The sequence below is a fragment of the Tamandua tetradactyla genome, chromosome 6 (genome assembly GCF_023851605.1).
Source record: "Tamandua tetradactyla isolate mTamTet1 chromosome 6, mTamTet1.pri, whole genome shotgun sequence".
NCBI classification, from domain to species: Eukaryota; Metazoa; Chordata; class Mammalia; order Pilosa; family Myrmecophagidae; genus Tamandua; species Tamandua tetradactyla.
The window spans coordinates 124,415,416-124,433,679 of record NC_135332.1 but is presented as its reverse complement, the minus strand read 5'-3'; the positions used below and the strand labels follow the sequence as shown (position 1 = coordinate 124,433,679).

Sequence of the window (18,264 nt, the reverse complement as noted above, 5' to 3'; positions counted from 1 at the left end):
CTAAGGGACCAAATCCTCTTTCCCCAAAGAAATTAGGTGACGCTCATGAGTGGGGGATGTGGGGTGGCAGGAGAGGGATAAGAGGATACATTTTCCAGTTACAAAAAGGAAAGAGAATAAAGCCTTTCTAACCTTTTCCAAGCAAAGCTGGACAGAGGAAATGTCTTTCCACTTCCCCGAGCTCAATAAAATTCCATATGCGCTCAATAAAATTCCATATTATTATGCAGAACACTCTACCGCAGTTAACCTCATCACAACACTTCTAAAATTCCCCGAGGCATAATTAAAGTTTAAAATAAAATTATCTGAGATTTCCACAAGAATAGAAAAAACCTAAAGCAGCCAACGTATGGTAAAGTAAAACCAAAAAGCCCTATAGCCTGAGCTTTAAACTAAAATATGTTCAACATTAATTTCTAACTTTAGATCCAAAGTTTTGTTCATGCGTGTGTGTTTTTAAAGTCCGGCACAGGCAGGGCAGGAACAGTCTGTGATTTCTCACTTAGCAGATTTGTAAAGGAGAATGAAGCATTTTTACTACATCTGTCCTAAATCTCTTGTACACATGAAACATGTGAAGAATAATTTGCACAATTTATTTTACTTCCAGGCATATGCAAGATGTAGTTTTGTCCTTTTAATGGCCCAAATAAATAAAAGGAATAGAATACATTTCACAACCCACCGAAATATCTGCAAGAAGCAGATAGCGGAGTTGATTCAGAGGATGGGTCTGCAGTCAGCCTTCCAGTTTTGAATCCTGGTCCTATCAACTTGGGGAGGCCCCATAACCTCTTTGCCACTTAATTTCCTCATCTGTGAAATGGGAATACTTCTAGTAGTTACCTCATAGAGCTGTTATGAGGACTCAATTATATAATCCACATAAAGTATTTAGCACAGTTTCCAGAAAATAATATGTACTCAATAAGGATAGCAAAAATGACGACGATGATGAATTTGTTGGTAGGGAGAAAGATAGGTGTATTAGTCAGGGATCTCTAGAGAAACAGGACCGATAGGAGATATCTGTAAATATTATGAGATTTTATAAAATTGTCTCATGCAGCTGTGGCGATGCACAAGTCCAAATTCCATAGGGCAGGCTGCAAGCTGGGCACTTCAATGAAGATTTTCAATGAATTCTCCAGGAGAAGCTGGCTGGCTGATGGTCATTTTTTCATACAGAAGGAAAAAGGGCTTTATTAACCATTTACTCACACATCCCCTTTTCTGACCCATCTGCATTCCCCCAAACCTTAGTAGAAATCACCAATTAGAGGTCCCAAATGCACCCTAAACTCACTATATACAAGACCCAAGTAATTCTCCCCTCTGACTCTCTTTGGATGCCCTATGTTCCCTGTCTTGGTTAGCACAATCATCATCCACTCAATCATCTCCTTCCCAGACTTCCTCCATGACTTAACACTTTAAATTTCTGAGCATGACAAGTGAGTTTCACCAGAATCTAGACTTGGTCCTCCAGTCCCTTCTACGTGCACCTTACCCATTGGTCACGGACTATTTGTCATTCCCCACCTGTCATTATTAGCCAATGCTTACAGTTTTTGTTCAGGCCTGGAATATTCTTCCAATGACTACAACTGGCTAACCAAGGCCTTCAAGCTCTTGGAAAACTAACTCAAACATCACTTCTGCAAAAGATAGTTGGAAAACTAGCTCAAGCATCATCACTGCAATCTAGCCTCTGACTATTTCTAAACGATAAAATGAATAGTAGTTCAGGGAACAACAAAAAAAAAATAGGTTCCTAATCCCCACTGCTAGGTTATTACTCCCTCTGTCTACTCCTGTAAGACATCTGAGGCCTCTATCACCTCACTGCCCTATGGTGGTGGTCCCTGTCACCTAGAGAATCCCCCACGGGAGTAAATGCCTTCTGCATGTGGTCTCCCCAGAGCCACAGATGCACCTTTGACAGCACCCCTTCAAAGTCTGCTTGAGTGAATGCAGATAGTAGCACTGAAGCTGCGCCTAAAGAAACTGGTAGAATTTCTGAGGGTAAACAAGGCGAAAAAGGCCCAGAGTCAAGAAAGTGAGGGCACATTTGGGAGACCGTTTGCTGACACCTGAGTCTTTGGAGGGGAATACTAAGCAATAAGGCTACAAAAACAAGTTGACTTTCCAGATTCTCTGTGATATTGCTCCAACTAAAGAAACTTAGCTTTTATTCAGAAATGGTAGTAACTCACTACTAAAACTGTGCAATGATTTGAAAGAAATTTGAGTGGTTACACTACAATCCAGCCTCTGACTATTTCTAAAGGATAAAATGAATAGTTCTTTTGGGAACAACAACAACAACAAAAAAAGGTTCTCAACTCAAGGTTATGAAAGCTAGACAAAAGATATAATATAAAAAGGATTAAGAGTTTTGGTGTCACTTTTACTATCCTCCTATACAATCTTTCAGATGAATGATAACTGCCAATCTGATTATGGGACTATATAGCATGGGTTCATTAAATCCATATTAAATCATTTTTGCTTCTGAGGATCCCTTCTGTGCTGGCTTGAAGCTGTTATGTACCCCAGAAAAGGCCATATTCTTTTACTCCTCTCCTACGGGTACAGACATATTGTGGGTGGGACCTTTTGGTTAGGTTTATTTCAACTGAGACATGACCCATCCCATTCAAGGTAGGTCTTAATACTCATTAACTGGAATCCCTTATGAGAGTATAAAGGACAGGAAAAGCCAAGAGAATGTAGAAAGAAAGCCCCAGAGATGCAAGCAAGGCCCCACAGAAGTTGAAAGAGCCACTGAAGCCAGAACCTGAAAGCAATGAAACCCAGGAGGGAAGGACCAACAGATGCTGACCATGTGTCTTTCCATGTGACAGAGGTGTCCCAGATGCCGGCAGCCTTTCTTCAGAGTCCAGTTATCATCCTGTTGATGCCTTAACTGGAACATTTTCAACCTAAGAACTGTACAGGTTAATAAATCCCCATTGTAAAAGCCAACCCATTTCTGGTATATTGCATTCCAGCAGATTTAGCGAACCGAAACACCTTCACATTCCATTATCACAGAACATCCAGTCTTTAATAACGAGGCTATGAAGACCTGTGCTCCATAGGCACAGCTCATCTTTGAAAGATAAATAAGAGGAGCTGGGACAACCCACAGACCAAAGCAATGCAAGGCATTTGCAGTCAATTCCAAGCTTATTTATTCAAGACTAGGAAAAATACTAGACAAGATGACTCAATGTAATCTTTCCAGGTCTTACTTTTTGGAAGTGAATCTCAACAAAATTCCTCAATCTGCTTATAACTCTTTCTTCTTCCTTGTCCCACTTGCCAAGTACAGACTGACGCTTCACCAATCAATCTCAGAGCAGTTTTTAAACACTTAGTGTGTTCATCGCATTCTCTCTGACACTGTGAGGAAAAGGAGGAAACTAAAAACATAGAGTTCCTGCCCTTGAGGAATATGCCTCACCGGAGAAATAAAACGGAAAAAGTTAAGCAATATGATACAAGAAGATTTCCAAGATTTGCTATTGAATGAAAAAGCCAGGAATAGACTAGCGTCTATAAAATAAGCTCCCATTTGTATAAAAATGTTATGGTATATACATATATTTATCTAGGCAAGCTTCTGCATGGACAATTTCTGAATGAAATACCAAAAAAAGAAAAAAGCACCATTCATTGTTGTTACCTCTGAAGGTTGTGTGTTTTTAATCACACACCATTTTGTACAGTTTATCATGTGCATTTTTTTCCTGTAAATACAAAAAAATTTAGCAACACCAAAAGCAGGGAATAACTGCACACCATGTGAACAGATGAGAAACTAACACTTAGTGACCACCTTCAGTGAGTCAGGCACACCTCCCTACCATCTCAGACTGCCCCTGGGTGGGGCTAGGAGGTCCCTGGCCCCTGCAAACCAAACAGCAACTTCTCCTCGTGCTGCTCGCCACCTCAGTCAAACCCACAATTGGCTCTGGCTTTGAGCTTTTTCTAGAATATGGAAGGCAGCCAAATTTGAATGGTTTCCCAGGGAGAGTAAATAGTGAGTTGGAGATTGAGTTAAAACAACCAAACTCCTTTTTAGCAAGCCAATGGGATCAATCCTGGCTTGTAAAGTACTACCTAAATCCTTTTCAGTTCCTTTGCTTCTTTCATCTTGAAAACTATAAAACAAACACACCCTTTGCAACTTAAGATATGTTGCTTTAGAAACTATTTACTCCCTGTGGAAAATAAGCATGCACATTCTCCCCTTACTTCAGCTGTGTTGCTGGAAGGAACATAAGCACTTTCTACTAATTCCACTGTTAATAAAACAAATGAAACTTCTGATCCTCCTATGAATTATGATGGGGTAAATGTATAGTTCTATCAAACCCTTATCAAATACTGCCCTCTCGTGGGCCATCTGGTGAAACCTTCTGCTAAAAATAGATTTTTAAAATGAGAAACAGCTGTCACACTAAGTCTAGAAAATTGTTTTAAAGATGCTTTATAAACGAAAACAAAACAAATATATGCACGTTTTAAAATCAGATATTCACCATCCAGCAGTAACTCCTGTCTTTCTATTACCTCTATCTGCCATGAAAAGTTGACCTTGTCATCATTTCCTTAAATATTTTAAATATCCACTTCACTGGGAATTTTTACCTTAATGTACAAGTATAGTCTATTTTCCAAAACAGGCTTACGTTGACTTCACAAATACCCCAACAATTATTTCTGTAATAAAATTACTTCTAGAACTGTCTGGATATGCATGACATTTTAAAAATAATATAAACAACTGTGTTCTGAGTTTTATGATAACTAACGCAGAACTTAAAAAGAGGAATGACTTCCAAAGCAAGGACATTTTAGCAAGAATGCTGTAGGGACACCCAGACACACTGGCAGCCACCTAGAACCCTCTCTCTTGTCTTTCTGCCTCATTGCCTGGAAGTCACTCATCAAGAAGTCTGATTTAACTGGGGCCCCAGACACACACTGGGGCCCCAGTTTCCTTACTGTGCCCAGTTTCCTAAGCTTTAAAAAGTATTCTTTCCTAGCCGGGTCACACTTTGTGTTTACAGAATACTTTGTTTTTCCCTAGGAATGCTTTGCCCAGACCTCCACAGAGAGATTCTTAACCATATCACCTCCCTTCAAGCGAACGGAAAAGACACACAGGAGCGAGCACGTCCTTCCAGGGCCTGACGCAAAATTCCTGCATCTGATTCCCAGCTCAGGCTCCCGGGCCTCATCCTCCAGGGGGCTAGAACATCACAGCCACCCAAAAGGGCAGGAAGAAAAAGACATTTAAAATCTCAAAGAACATGCATTGTTCACAACAGGTCTCGCTCCACCTACCTGGGCCGCAGCTCCCGGCGCTGGCACGGCTGAGAGGTCGCAGCCCAGCTCTGCCAGGCTGGGCGGGCACAGCGGGCACCGTCAGGGGCCGCGGCGAGGCCCCCTGCAGCCAGCCTCTTGGTCGCGGGAACATTTCTCCCGCTAGGAGGCGCCGGCAGGGCGAGGACGCAGCTGAACCCTGCCGGCTCCAGAAGGGGACCTTTGAAACCTTAAACCTAGCCCAAGCCACCTGGGCTTCACACTCTCACACCAAATCCAGCGATATTTACCTTCTCTCTGCCCTCCTTCCTCCTGGCCCAGGTGAGTGCCATGTTTAACATGACACCTACTAAGTAAATACCACAGAAAACAGCTTTTGCTTTGAAAAGCTTGATTTTAACATCCAAGAAAGATAAACGGAAATAACTTGGAGAGCATTCAAGTTACCGTAGCACAGAACTTTAGGAGCGAGACTAGTTTTGCTGGTTATTCTAGAGGATTCGGAAGCTCGGAAGGGATCAAGGAGCCTCCCAGCCACCGCTGTCCTCCTTCAGTTTCGTCACCAAGGGCTTGTTATTTTCACCTCCATCGCGAAACTCCGTCTCTTAACTTACAATTATCACCCTTTTCATCTTCCCTGAGGGTTTCCCCTTTGATCTAGTTATGTGTGGCTTCTCCCCCTAGTGATTGCCCGGAGACCCCTTGGTCGATATTTCTGCCCGCTCTATTAAACTTTTCCAAAGACTGCATATGTTCCTTCCTCCGCTCGCTTCTTGCTGGGAGAGGCAACATCCGGGGTGGAAATATGGCATTCCAAAGCTTATTTGTCTAAACACTAACGGTTGTGCTGAGGCAGTGTGGCCTCTCCTTCTCTAATGGATAAAGCAACGCCCTGCCTAGGTTTGCTTAAACCCTAAAGAGAAGGAGAGAGGAAGGGAGAGGGAGGCCAAGAGAAGGAGAGAGAATCTGTCCCCAGGCCCCGGGGTGGGGAGAAAAACTGAGGCCCCATCTCTCACGCGGCTCCCTAATTTGTGGGGCCCACTATAAAATGAAAACGAGAGGCCCCCTGTGAAGAAAACATACGGTGAATTTCAAGACCGCGGCAGGCGCGCCTTGAACCGAGCGCGGCGCCCACCTGATCGCGGCGTCGGGCCACGCGCAGCGCAGACGCCCTTGAAGCCGCGCCTGCTCCGGACCCCAACCCCCAAGGCTGTCCTGCCGCGCTCGCCACCGTCGGGAGGTTTGTCCCACCATCGTCAGTCTCTGCTAGGATGACCGACGCATTCTGGTTTGCCGGGGTCTATCCCGGGCTTAACACTAAAGGCCCCACGTCCCGGGAACCCCCTCGTTCGCGGGGCCTCGGCCCCGGGCAAATCGGGACGATCGGACACCGCCCTCTGCTCTAGTGACAGAGCCGGACTTTGTTTTCTCTTGGTCTTAATTTCTTCATCTCAGGGTCTGGAGCGATCTTAGACTCATCACTACCTCTGTGGTTGTGTGGGATGACGTTGCAAATGCCCCAAGGTTACCCCATATTCTCCTGTCCCCAGGAGGAAGGCTGCCTGGACTCTGGCTGTTCCCGGGGTGTCACAAGTACGCCGGGAACGTGCTTCTACGTGGCAGCGCTCTATTTTAGAAGAGAAACATCCTATCTCAGAATTTAGTTATTGTACATTTTGTCGTCATTTTTTTTTTGTTTCAAGGGGCTTTTTTTTTTTTTACAGAAAAATCAGGCAGAAAGTTCGGAGTTCACACACACACACACACGCACACAGCTTTCCTCATTGTTAACACTTTCCATTAGCGGCTAAACCCTCTTTTTTTTAAGGTGTAATGTTCTTACAACTATCACTCTTAAAACATTTACACATTATATGTTTACCCATGAAATAAATTATTATTTTAATTCATTATAAGTGACAAAAATATGCCTACATAAAGATTGTTGAACTGCCACTTTGTTTCAGGTGGACAGGTCTAAATCAGAAAATGATCTTCCCCTCCTTATTTGTAATTACATGTGAGCTGTGCACTAAGCAAGCACTGTGCTGGGCCTGGCCACATCTGGATGAGCGCAGTGGTCCCCTCCTACAACCGCTGATAGTTTGATAGTGAGATGGTCTCCGTGATACACTGACATGGAGCTCAGTCCACTGATTCCTCAGCCGGGCACTGAACCCAGCCTGAAGCCTCCTATGATCCCCTGGAGGGCATTCTGCTTTCCTGGGATATTGGCCTCTCCCAGCTGCTTTCCTACTGCCCCTCTCACAGCTAGCAGACCCGGCTTCAGTTCACATGTTAATATGCTTCACTGAGAAAATTGAAGCCATTGGATAGGAGCTCCCACAGCTTCCTCAAATCAAATGGACCCAACTATCTTCATCTGTGCTTTCTCCCGGCAAGCAACACAGTGCTGTGGTCTGACTAGAGTCCAGCCCTCCCCAAATACTCCACATTCCATCCACTCTGGTCTTCTCAAGGACTTCCCTTCCATAGCCTAGCCTCTTTTTTTTTTTTTAACTTTCAATTGTAGTAACACACACACATGAGCAACTCAAAATTTCCCATTTTAACCACTTTCAAGTGTACAGTTTAGTGGTGTTAATTACACTCACAGTGTTGTGCTACTGGCACCAACATCCATCACCCAAACTCTTTCATCACCTCAAACAGAAACTCTGCACCTATTAAGCAATAATTTCCCATTCCCCCCACTCCGGGGGCCCCTGATAACCTGGAATCTACTTTCTGTTTGTATGAATTTGCTTATTCTAGGTATTTCATCTAAGTGAACTCATACAATATTTAACTTTTTGTATCTAGCTTATTTCACCCAACATGATGCATTATAGCATATATCAGAACTTGATTCCTTTTTTTTTCCTGCAAAAATTTTATTGCTTACACCTAGTTCATGGCTTCTTGGCTGGCTGTAAGGTACCTGGTTAAAAATGGAGGGAGAAGCTCAAGCAAAAGCTGGATGCCAGAGGAATGACAAGGGACCCCCCAGAGGCTACTGAACTCCAGAGGCTCCTGTCATGCTTAAGGGTGAGCCTTTAAAAGAGATGGTCATCCTTGTAGAATGGTATGATTTCTAAATGTTGGGTTAATTTCTTTTTTTCTGTTAATTAATAAAAAAAAAAATCAAAAGAAATGGTCATCCAGCAGGTGGAACAGACTGCAGAGGTTAGACAGGCAGGTGGTCAGCCATCTTTTTGGTGAATTTCACCTCCTCATGTAGGAAATGAGAAATTCATTACTTTTATGGTAGAATAAGATTCCATGGTATGCATAGCTTGCATTTCATTGGTCCATTCATGTGTTAATGGACACTTGGGTTGCTTCCACCTTTTGCTGTGGTGAATAGTGCTGCTATGAACATTGGTATACAGTTATGTGTCCAAGTCGCTGTTTTCAGTTATTTTGGGTATTGTGTCAGTTTGAAACTGTCATGTACCCCAGAAAAGCCATGTCCTTTAATCTTCATCCAGTGTTGTTGGGTGGGATCTCTTTGATTGTTTTCATGGAAATGTGACCCACCCAATTTTGAGTGGTAACTTTTGATTAGCTAGTCTCCACCCATTTAAGTTAGGGTTGCTTACAAGAATCTTTTAAGAGGGAACCATTTTTGGAAAAAGGTTTACAGCCAATAGAGCCCACACAGCCAGAGATGTTTGGAGATGAAAAAAGAAAAGCCCCCCTGGGGAGCTTCATGAAACAAGAAGCCTTATGAAATGAGGAGAGAAAGCTGCCATTTGCCCTCCCAGCTGAGAGAAAAACCCAGAACTTCTTCAGTTCTTTCTTTGGAGTTAAGGTATCTTCCTCTGGATACCATGATTTGAACACTTTTACGACCTTAGAACTGTAAGCTTGCAACATAATAAATTCCCTTTTTAAAAGACATTCTGTTTCTGATATATTGCTTTCTGGTAGCTTACAAACTAAAACAGATATAATTCCTAGAAATGAGATTGCAGGGTCTATGATAATTCTACATGCAACTCTCTGAGGAACTTCCATGAACTACCTTTAACTACCTTCAAATATTTAAATAACTTTAACTACCTTTAAATATTTTCTTCTTGGTATCTTGCCCTTCTCAAAGGGTGTTCCCTGAAGCATCAGTATCAGCATCACCTGGGGCTTGTTAGAAATACAAATACTTGGGACCCACCTCAGACTTACTGAGTTGCTGGGGATGAGGCACAGCAATCTGTGTTTTAACAAGCCCACTGGGTGGTTCTGCTCCAACATAAATCTTGAGACCCACTGATCTAAGGTGAAACTCCTCAGCTTCCCTGAACACCACTCCACTCCCGTGTCCAAACACAAGGTGGATAGGTGACCAGTTTTCTGATGAGAGAGTCCATCAGGCTAGAGGCTTCTGTCCTTGGCCCTCTCTAGATCCCATTTTTGTTAATGGCTGGGATGGAGGCACAGGTCATGCTGTTCTCACTAACAAATGACACAGAACTGGATGTGGTCAAGGAGACTCTAAGATCAAAGTGATGGTCAAAATGTCTCAAGATGAAAGTTAATAGGGTATGTCAGTTAGGATTAGGTTCAGCTTCAGATTACAGAAAATGCAAAATAGCACCAGCATAATAAAATAGAATTTATTTTTCTTTCTCATAAGTGAACGGGAGGGTCAGACCAGAGCTGTGTGGTGGCTCTGAGCCCTGGAGTTCTCAGGACTTGGGGTCCTCCTCCAGCTCATGGCTTTATCCTTCCTAAGTTACAGCCTCATCCTCAAGTCAGAGATGGTTCCATGTCTCCGGTAGCAACACTGAGGCAAGATGGGAAAAGGGCTAAGAGGACATGTTCCTGCTATCTTCTAAGGATTCCAGTGCTCCCACAATATGCTTCTGTTTGCATCTTCTTGCACAGAACTTAGTGTTAGGGCCACAGATGCAAGGGCAGCTGAGAAACACAGCTGTTCTATTCGCAGCTCAACTAGAAATGCTATCACATGGAAGAAAAGGAGAATAAGCATTGGGCAAACAGGCTAAGAATGAAGTCCCTCCTATAAAACTTAAAATTTGAATGCCCTTCCAAGGTTTTGGCAGAGAAGAGGGAGGTAAGGAATAATGGCCATTAAAAGGCAGGAAATTCAAGTCATTCTGACTTAAGCAAAAATGTGCAGCAAACATAACTGAAATTGCCAGGAAGAGTGCTCGCTTCAGGAATGTCTCAAATGACGCCATCAGGATCTGGACTTTCTCCATATCTCAGCACCACAATCTTCCACGTGGGTTTTTTTGGTTGTTGTTTGTTTTTTGATCAATTTTTAAACATTTTTCATTGTGAAATATAATATATAGACAAAAAAGCAATTAATTTCAAAGTACATTTTAACAAGCCATTTAAGAACAAATTTCAAAGTATGTTATGGGTTACAGTTTCGCCATTTCAGGTAGTTCCTTCTAGCTGCTCTAAGACACTGGAGACTAAAAAGAAATATCAATATAACGATTCAGTAGTCATACTCATTTGTTAAATCTTATCTTTTCTAATGCTACTCCTCATTCTCCTTTGTCCTTCTCCCACTCTTTAGGAATATTTGGGCGATGGCCTTTCTAACGTCTTCATGTTGAACAGGGGTGTTGACGTCATGTGGTAGGGGGATGCAACTGGTTGATGCTCTTGGTGAAACTGATAACTCTTGAGTTTCAGGGTTTATCTGGCCTAGGAACCGACTGGAGGTTATGGGTACCTGAAAAATAAACTTAATGATTGAAAGTTTTATAGAGTCTCAGATAGAGCCCTGGGTATTCTTTAGGGTTTGAAGGGATACTGTTGGTTTGGGCTTGGCATACCATGGTAATTAGCAATATCTAGCTGAAGCTTGCACAAGAGTAACCTCCAGAATAACCTCTCGACTCTATTTGAAAGCTCTTAGCCATTGATACCTTATTTTGTTACATTTCTTTTCCCCCTTTTGGTCAGGTAGGCATTGTCAATCCCATGGTGCCAGGGCCAGGTTCACCCCTGGCAGTCCTGTCCCCCCTTGCCAGGGAGACTTACATCCCTGGATGACTTGTCCCATATAGGGGGAGGGTAATGATTTTCCTTGCAAAGTTTGACTTACAGAGAGAGAGAAACCACATCTGAGCAACAAAAGAGGTTTTCTGAAAGCAACTCTTAGGCATAACTGTAGGTAGGCTTTAACTTCTCTGTTACAGAAATGAATTTCATAAGAGCAAGTCTCAAGATTAAGGGTGTGGCCTATTAACATGGGAACCCCTAATGTTCTGCTTGCAATACAGAATTGCAAGACCTCATTCCCAATTCTAGGTGCCATGTGTTTAGGTTGTTTAACTTGACTGCCCAGACAGGTTAAGTTAGATTGTGAGCTACAGAAAGCTAAGGTTTTGGACAAAATAAGCATCTGTTCCTTTGGTCTCATACAGTAGGTGAAGTTCTAAAATCTAGACGATATCATCCTTTACCCTATATTATATATATTTTTTAATTTTTTTATTAATCAAAAAAAAAGAAAAGAAATTAACACAACATTTAGAAATCATTCCATTCTACACATGCACTCAGTAATTCTTAGTATCATCACATAGATGTATGATCATCATTTCTTAGTACATTTGCATCGATTTAGGAAAAGAACTAGCAAAACAGCAGAAAAAGATATAGAATGTTAATATAGAGAAGAGAATTAAAATAATAATACTAATAAAAATATATATATATAAAAAAGAAAAAGAAAAAAACAAAAACAAAAGATACAAACACACAAACAAACAAACAAAAAACCATATTTCAGGTGCAGCTTCATTCAGTGTTCCAACCTAGTTACATTACACTTAGTTATTATTGTGCTGTCCATTTTTGAGTTTTTGTATCTAGTCCTGTTGCACAGTTTGTATCCCTTCAGCTCCAATTACCCATTATCTTACCCTGTTTCTAACTCCTGCTGGTCTCTGTTACCAATGATATATTCCAAGCTGATTCTCGAATGTCGGTTCACATCAGTGGGACCATACAGTATTTGTCCTTTAGTTTTGGGCTAGACTCACTCAGCATAATGTTCTCTAGGTCCATCCATGTTATTACATGCTTCATAAGTTTAGTCTGTCTTAAAGCTGCATAATATTCCATCGTAGGTATACGCCACAGTTTGTTTAGCCACTCGTCTGCTGATGGACATTTTAGCTGTTTCCATCTCTTTGCAATTGTAGATAATGCTGCTATAAACACTGGTGTGCAAATGTCCGTCTGTGTCTTTGCCCTTAAGTCCTTTGAGTAGATACCTAGCAGTGATATTGCTGGGTCGTAATCCATTCTGCCATTCTATGTCTTTTGATTGGGAAATTCAGTCCATTAACTTTTAGTGTTATTACTGTTTGGATAAAATTTCCTCTACCATTTTGGCTTTTGTATTATATATATCATATCTGATTTTCCTTCTTTCTACACTTTATTCCATACCTCTCTCTTCTGTCTTTTCATATCTGACTCTAGCGCTCCCTTTAGTATTTCTTGCAGAGCTGGTCTCTTGGTCACAAATTCTCTCAGTGACTTTTTGTCTATAAATGTTTTAATTTCTCCTTCATTTTTGAAGGACAATTTTGCTGGATATAGGAGTCTTGGTTGGCAGTTTTTCTCTTTTAGTAATTTAAATATATCATCCCACTGTCTTCTAGCTTCCATGGTTTCTGCTGAGAAATCTACACTTAGTCTTATTGGGTTTCCCTTGTATGTGACAGATTGTTTTTCTCTTGCTGCTTTCAAGATCCTCTCTTTCTCTTTGACCTCTGACATTCTAACTAGTAAATGTCTTGGAGAACGCCTATTTGGGTCTATTCTCTTTGGGGTGCGCTGCACTTCTTGTATCTGTAAATTTAGGTCTTTCATAAGAGTTGGGAAATTTTCAGTGATAATTTCTTCCATTAGTTTTTCTCCTCCTTTTCCCTTCTCTTCTCCTTCTGGGACACCCACAACACGTATATTTGTGCGCTTCATATTGTCATTCAGTTCCCTGATTCCCTGCTCAAGTTTTTCCATTCTTTTCCCTATAGTTTCTGTTTCTTTTTGGAATTCAGATGTTCCATCCTCCAGTTCACTAATTGTAGCTTCTGTCTCTTTAGATCTACCATTGTAGGTATCCATTGTTTTTTCCATTTTTTCTTCTTTGTCCTTCACTCCCATAAGTTCTGTGATTTGTTTTTTCAGATTTTCTATTTCTTCTTTTTGTTCAGCCCATGTCTTCTTTATGTCCTCCCTCAATTTATTGATTTGGTTTTTGAAGAGTTTTTCCATTTCTGTTCGTATATTCAGCATTAGTTGTCTCAGCTCCTGTATCTCATTTGAACTATTGGTTTGTTCCTTTGACTGGGCCATATCTTCAGTTTTCCGAGCGTCATCCATTATTTTCTGCTGGTGTCTGGGCATTTGATCAGATTTCCCTGGGTGTGGGACCCAGCTGGTTGAAAGGTTTTTCTGTGGAATCTCTGGGCTCTGTTTTTCTTTTCCTGCCCAGTAGGTGGCGCTCGTGGCAGTCGTCTGTCTGCGGGGCAGTCTGCCCAGGAAACTGCGCGTGGAGGCGGGGGTTGCTGGCCACCTCGGCTTGGGGGAGTGCCAGTCCAAATTGCCCAGCTGGCCCGAGACACCAAGCGTGACGGGAGGGCCCCGCTATCCAACGTTCCCAGTCAGACCGGGGAGCCACGTGCATGCAGGGGACCCCAGTTGCCAGCCGCCCCGGCCGGGAAAACGTGCGCCCCTTGGGTATCTCACCGCAGCGGATTCTCCCTGCCCATTCAGCCATTCCAGAATGGGGTACGCTGTCTTTTTGGTCTCTGTCGTGACTCCGGGAGCTGTTTCGTATTGTTTCTGTTTCTTTAGTTGCTTTTCTGGAGGAGGAACTAAGACCCATGCGTCTTACTAAGCCGCCATCTTCTCCGGAAACTATCTACCCTATATTCTGATTGACCTTAGTCCCAACCAGATTGGCTTTGCTCTTATCGCTAATTGAAACCTAATTTATTTTTTGGCTTCTTTAACAGTTGCTATATGTAGGAATGCTGACTTTTGGAGCTGTAGAACTCCAGCTCTGAGTCTTAGGTGTTAAATAGGTATCCAAAGTTCCAGTAAAATATCGGGTCACACACATATAGCACAGCATCTCAGAATTTAGAAATAACACTTTAAAGCTCAGGAATAAATGTGACTACTGTAGAGCTTACAATCTATGCCCCAATTTTCTTATAAGTATTTTCTAAAAGAGACTATATGTTTGTCCTTTGGTTTCTGGCTTATCTCGCTCATTATAATGTCCTCATGGTTCATTTACCTCATTGCACACCCCATGACTTCATTCCTTTCTGTAGCCACACAATATTCCATCATATGTATACACCAGAGTTCACCTTTTTGCTTCTCAGTCAATGTACCCTTCAGCCACCTCCATACATTGGGTATCAGGAATAATGTCAACATAAACGTCATTGTGCAAATGTCTATACAAACCCCTGCTTTCAGTTTTTTCGAATATATTCCCAGTAACGAGATTGCCTAATAATATTTAGTGTCCAGTGGACCCACTACGTTATCCTCAGGAGGGGCTGCCCCATTCTGCTACCTTACCAATATTGAATAGGTCTACCTCTCTCTTCACATTTTCTCTGGCACTTGAATCTTTCTCTTTGTTTATGTATTTTGAATCTGCAGATTTTCTTGAGATACATTCATATAGCATATATTGTGTCCAAAATAATCAGTGTTTCACAGTATCCTCACAGTTGTACAATCATCATCACTCTCAATTTTAGAAAATTTTCATTCTCCAAAAAGAAAAATAACAGACATATCCACATCAAAGTGAAGATCCAAAACTCTCCTTAACTCTTGTCCCTCCACAATCATTTACACTTAGTATTGTTCTGGTATGAGTGGCGTATTCCTATTAAATATAGACCATAGGGTGTAATAAGTAGTTTTTTTTCATATATCCTTTGTTTTAGTTTACTAAAGCTGCCAGAATGTAATATACCAGAAACAAAATGGCTTTTAAAAAGGCAATGTATTAAGTTGCAAGTTTAACAGTTCTAAGGCTATAAAAATGTCCAAACTAAGGCATCCAGGGAAAGATACCTTGACTCAAGAAAGGCTGATGGGTCTGGAACAACTTTGTCAGCTGGGAAAGCAAATGGCTGGCATCCGCTGGGGTCTTTGGCGTCTCATTTCATAAGGCTTCCCCAGGAGTATTTTCTTTCTTCATATCCAAAGGTCTCTGGCTGTGTGGGCTCTGGAGCTTTTTCCAAAGTGATTCCCTCTTAAAGGACTACAGTAAGCAACCACACCTTGAATGGGTAGAGACACATCTCCATGAGAATCACCTAATCAAAACAGTCCATCCACAATTGGATAGGTCACATCTCCATGGAAACAACTTTAATAAAAAATCCCACCCAACAATATTCAATGAGGATTAAAGAACACAGCTTTTCTGGAGTACCCAGCAGTTTCAAAGTAGCACACACTTCTATTATTAACTCTTTGAACAAGTGTCAGACTTTTGAAGTAGTTCATACAAGAACTTATTTATATTTGTAGTGCAAATTGGTGAGGTGCATGACTCTAAACAACCCTTTCAGTCATAGTCACCTTCAATATGGCACTATCACTTATAAACCCGCTAATGAACTACAATCACTTTTATCCATTCCTATACTTTTTATTTGTACAGGTCCTTTACATCCCTGATTAAATTTATTCCTAGATACCTGTTTCTTTCCATTGCTATTATGAATGGAATTTTTTTCTTCTTAATTACCTACTCAGTTAGGTCATTACTTGTGTATAGAAACATTACTGATTTTTGTGCATTAATCTTGTATCCATTATTTTGCTGAATTTGTTAGCTTAAGTTGCTTTGTCATTGAGTTTGCAGGATTTTTCAAGTATAGGATCATGCCATCTCCAAATAATGAAAGTTTTACTACATCCTTTCCAATTTGGATGCATATTATTTCTTTTTCTTGCCTGATTGCTCTAGTTAGAACTTCTAGCACAATGTTGAATAATGGTGGAGACAGAGGGCATTGTCTCATTCCTGATCTTAGGAAGAAGGCTTTCAGTCTCTCACTGTTGAGGATGATGCTGGCTAAGGGTTTTTCACATATGCCCTTTATCATATGGAGGAAATTTCCTTCAATTCCTACCATTTGAAGTGCTTTTATCAGAAAAAGATGCTGAATTTTGTCGAATTCTTTTTCAGCATCAATCGAGATAATCATGTTTTTTTCCTTTTTGTCTTGTTAATATGCTGTATTACATGAATTTATTTTCTTGTGTTGAGCCACCCTTGCATGCCTGGAATAAATCTCACTTGGTCGTGGGGTTTATTTTTTAAATGTGCCATTGGATTCAATTTGCAAGTATTGTGTTGAGAAGAATACATCTATATTCACTAGGGAGATTGGCATGTAGTTTTCCTTTCGTATAGTATCTTTATCCAGCTTTGGTATTTGAGTGATGATAATATCATAAAATGAGTTAGGTAGTATTCCTTTTTCCTTATTTTTTTGGAAGAGTTTGAGTAGGAATGGTGTTAGTTCTTTCTGGAGTGTTTGGTAAAATTCCCCTGTGAAGCCATCTGGCCCTGGGCTTTCCTTTATAGGAAGATTTTTGATGACTGTTTGAATCTCATTACCTGTTATTGGTTTGTTGAGATCTTTTAGTTCTTCTTGAGTCAGTGTAAATTGTTTGTACATTTCTAAGAATTTCTCCATTTCATCTACATTGTCTAGTTGGTCCTAATATCCTCATGATTTTTTTTATTTCTTCAGAAACTATGGTAATGATGCACCTCCCATTTCTGATTTTGTTTATTTGCATCCTCTCTCTATTTTTCTTTGTCAACCTAGCTAAGGATCCATCAATTTTATTGATTTTCTCAAAGAACCAACTTTTGGCTTAATTAATTCTATCATTTTTTTTTGTTCTCCAGTACATTTATTTCTGCTTTAATCTTTGATATTTCTCTTCTTTTATTTGCATTTGGGTTAGTTTTCTGTTCTTTCTCTCATTCCTCCAAGTGAGCAGCTAGACCTCAATATTTGCTCTTTTTCTTTTTTAATAGGCATTTAGGGCAATAAATTTTCCTCTTAGCACTGTCTTTGTCACATCCCATAAATTCTGATATGTTGTAGTCTCATTTTCATTCATCTCAAGATATTTACCAATTTCTCTTGCAATTTCTTCTTCAACCCACATATATTTGTGAAAGTTTTGTTCCTTGGTGGTTATTGATTTCCAGCTTCATTCCATTATGATCAGAGAAAGTGCTTTGAATAATTATAAACTTTAAAAATTTAAGACATATTTTGTGCCCCAGAATATAATCTATCCTGGAAAATGTTCCATGAGCACCAGAGAATAATGTATATCCTGGTGTTTGGGGTGCCACAGTCTATATATGTCAGTTATGTCTAGTTCATTTCACATTGTTTAGGTTCTCTAATTGATCCTCTGTTTGGTTATTCTATCTATATAAGGGAGTGGTATATTGAAGTCACACTGTTATTATTGAAATATCTGTTGCTTCCTTCATTTTACCATGGAGCTCCTTGATTGGGTACATAAACATTTATCATTGTTATTTATTCTTGGTGAATTGTCCCTTTTGTTAATATGTAGTGTCATTCCTTGTCTCTTGTGACATTTTTGCATCTTTGTATTTACAGTCTATTTTGTCTGATATTGGTATAGCTACTCCTGCTTTCTTTTGGTTACACCTTGTGTTGAATATCTTTTTCTACCCTTTCACTTTCAATCTATTTGTATCCTTGGGTCTAAGAGGAGTCTCTTGTAACAACACATAGATGGGACATATTTTTTAATCTTCTCTGCCAATCTATATTGGTGAATTTAGTCCATTAATATTCAAAGTTATTACCATAAAGGCAGTTC

At 40.7% G+C, this 18,264-nt stretch overlaps 1 long non-coding RNA gene across 1 annotated transcript in view; it reads right to left on the bottom strand.

Annotated features, from left to right (window-relative positions):
- LOC143688779 (uncharacterized) overlaps nt 1–5,492 on the bottom strand; it is a 114,703-nt gene extending 109,211 nt beyond the window's left edge. The window contains exon 1 of the long non-coding RNA XR_013178304.1: nt 5,362–5,492. This is a non-coding gene — a long non-coding RNA (uncharacterized LOC143688779). The remainder of the gene's footprint in view (nt 1–5,361) is intronic.
- Nucleotides 5,493–18,264: the final 12,772 nt, after the last annotated feature.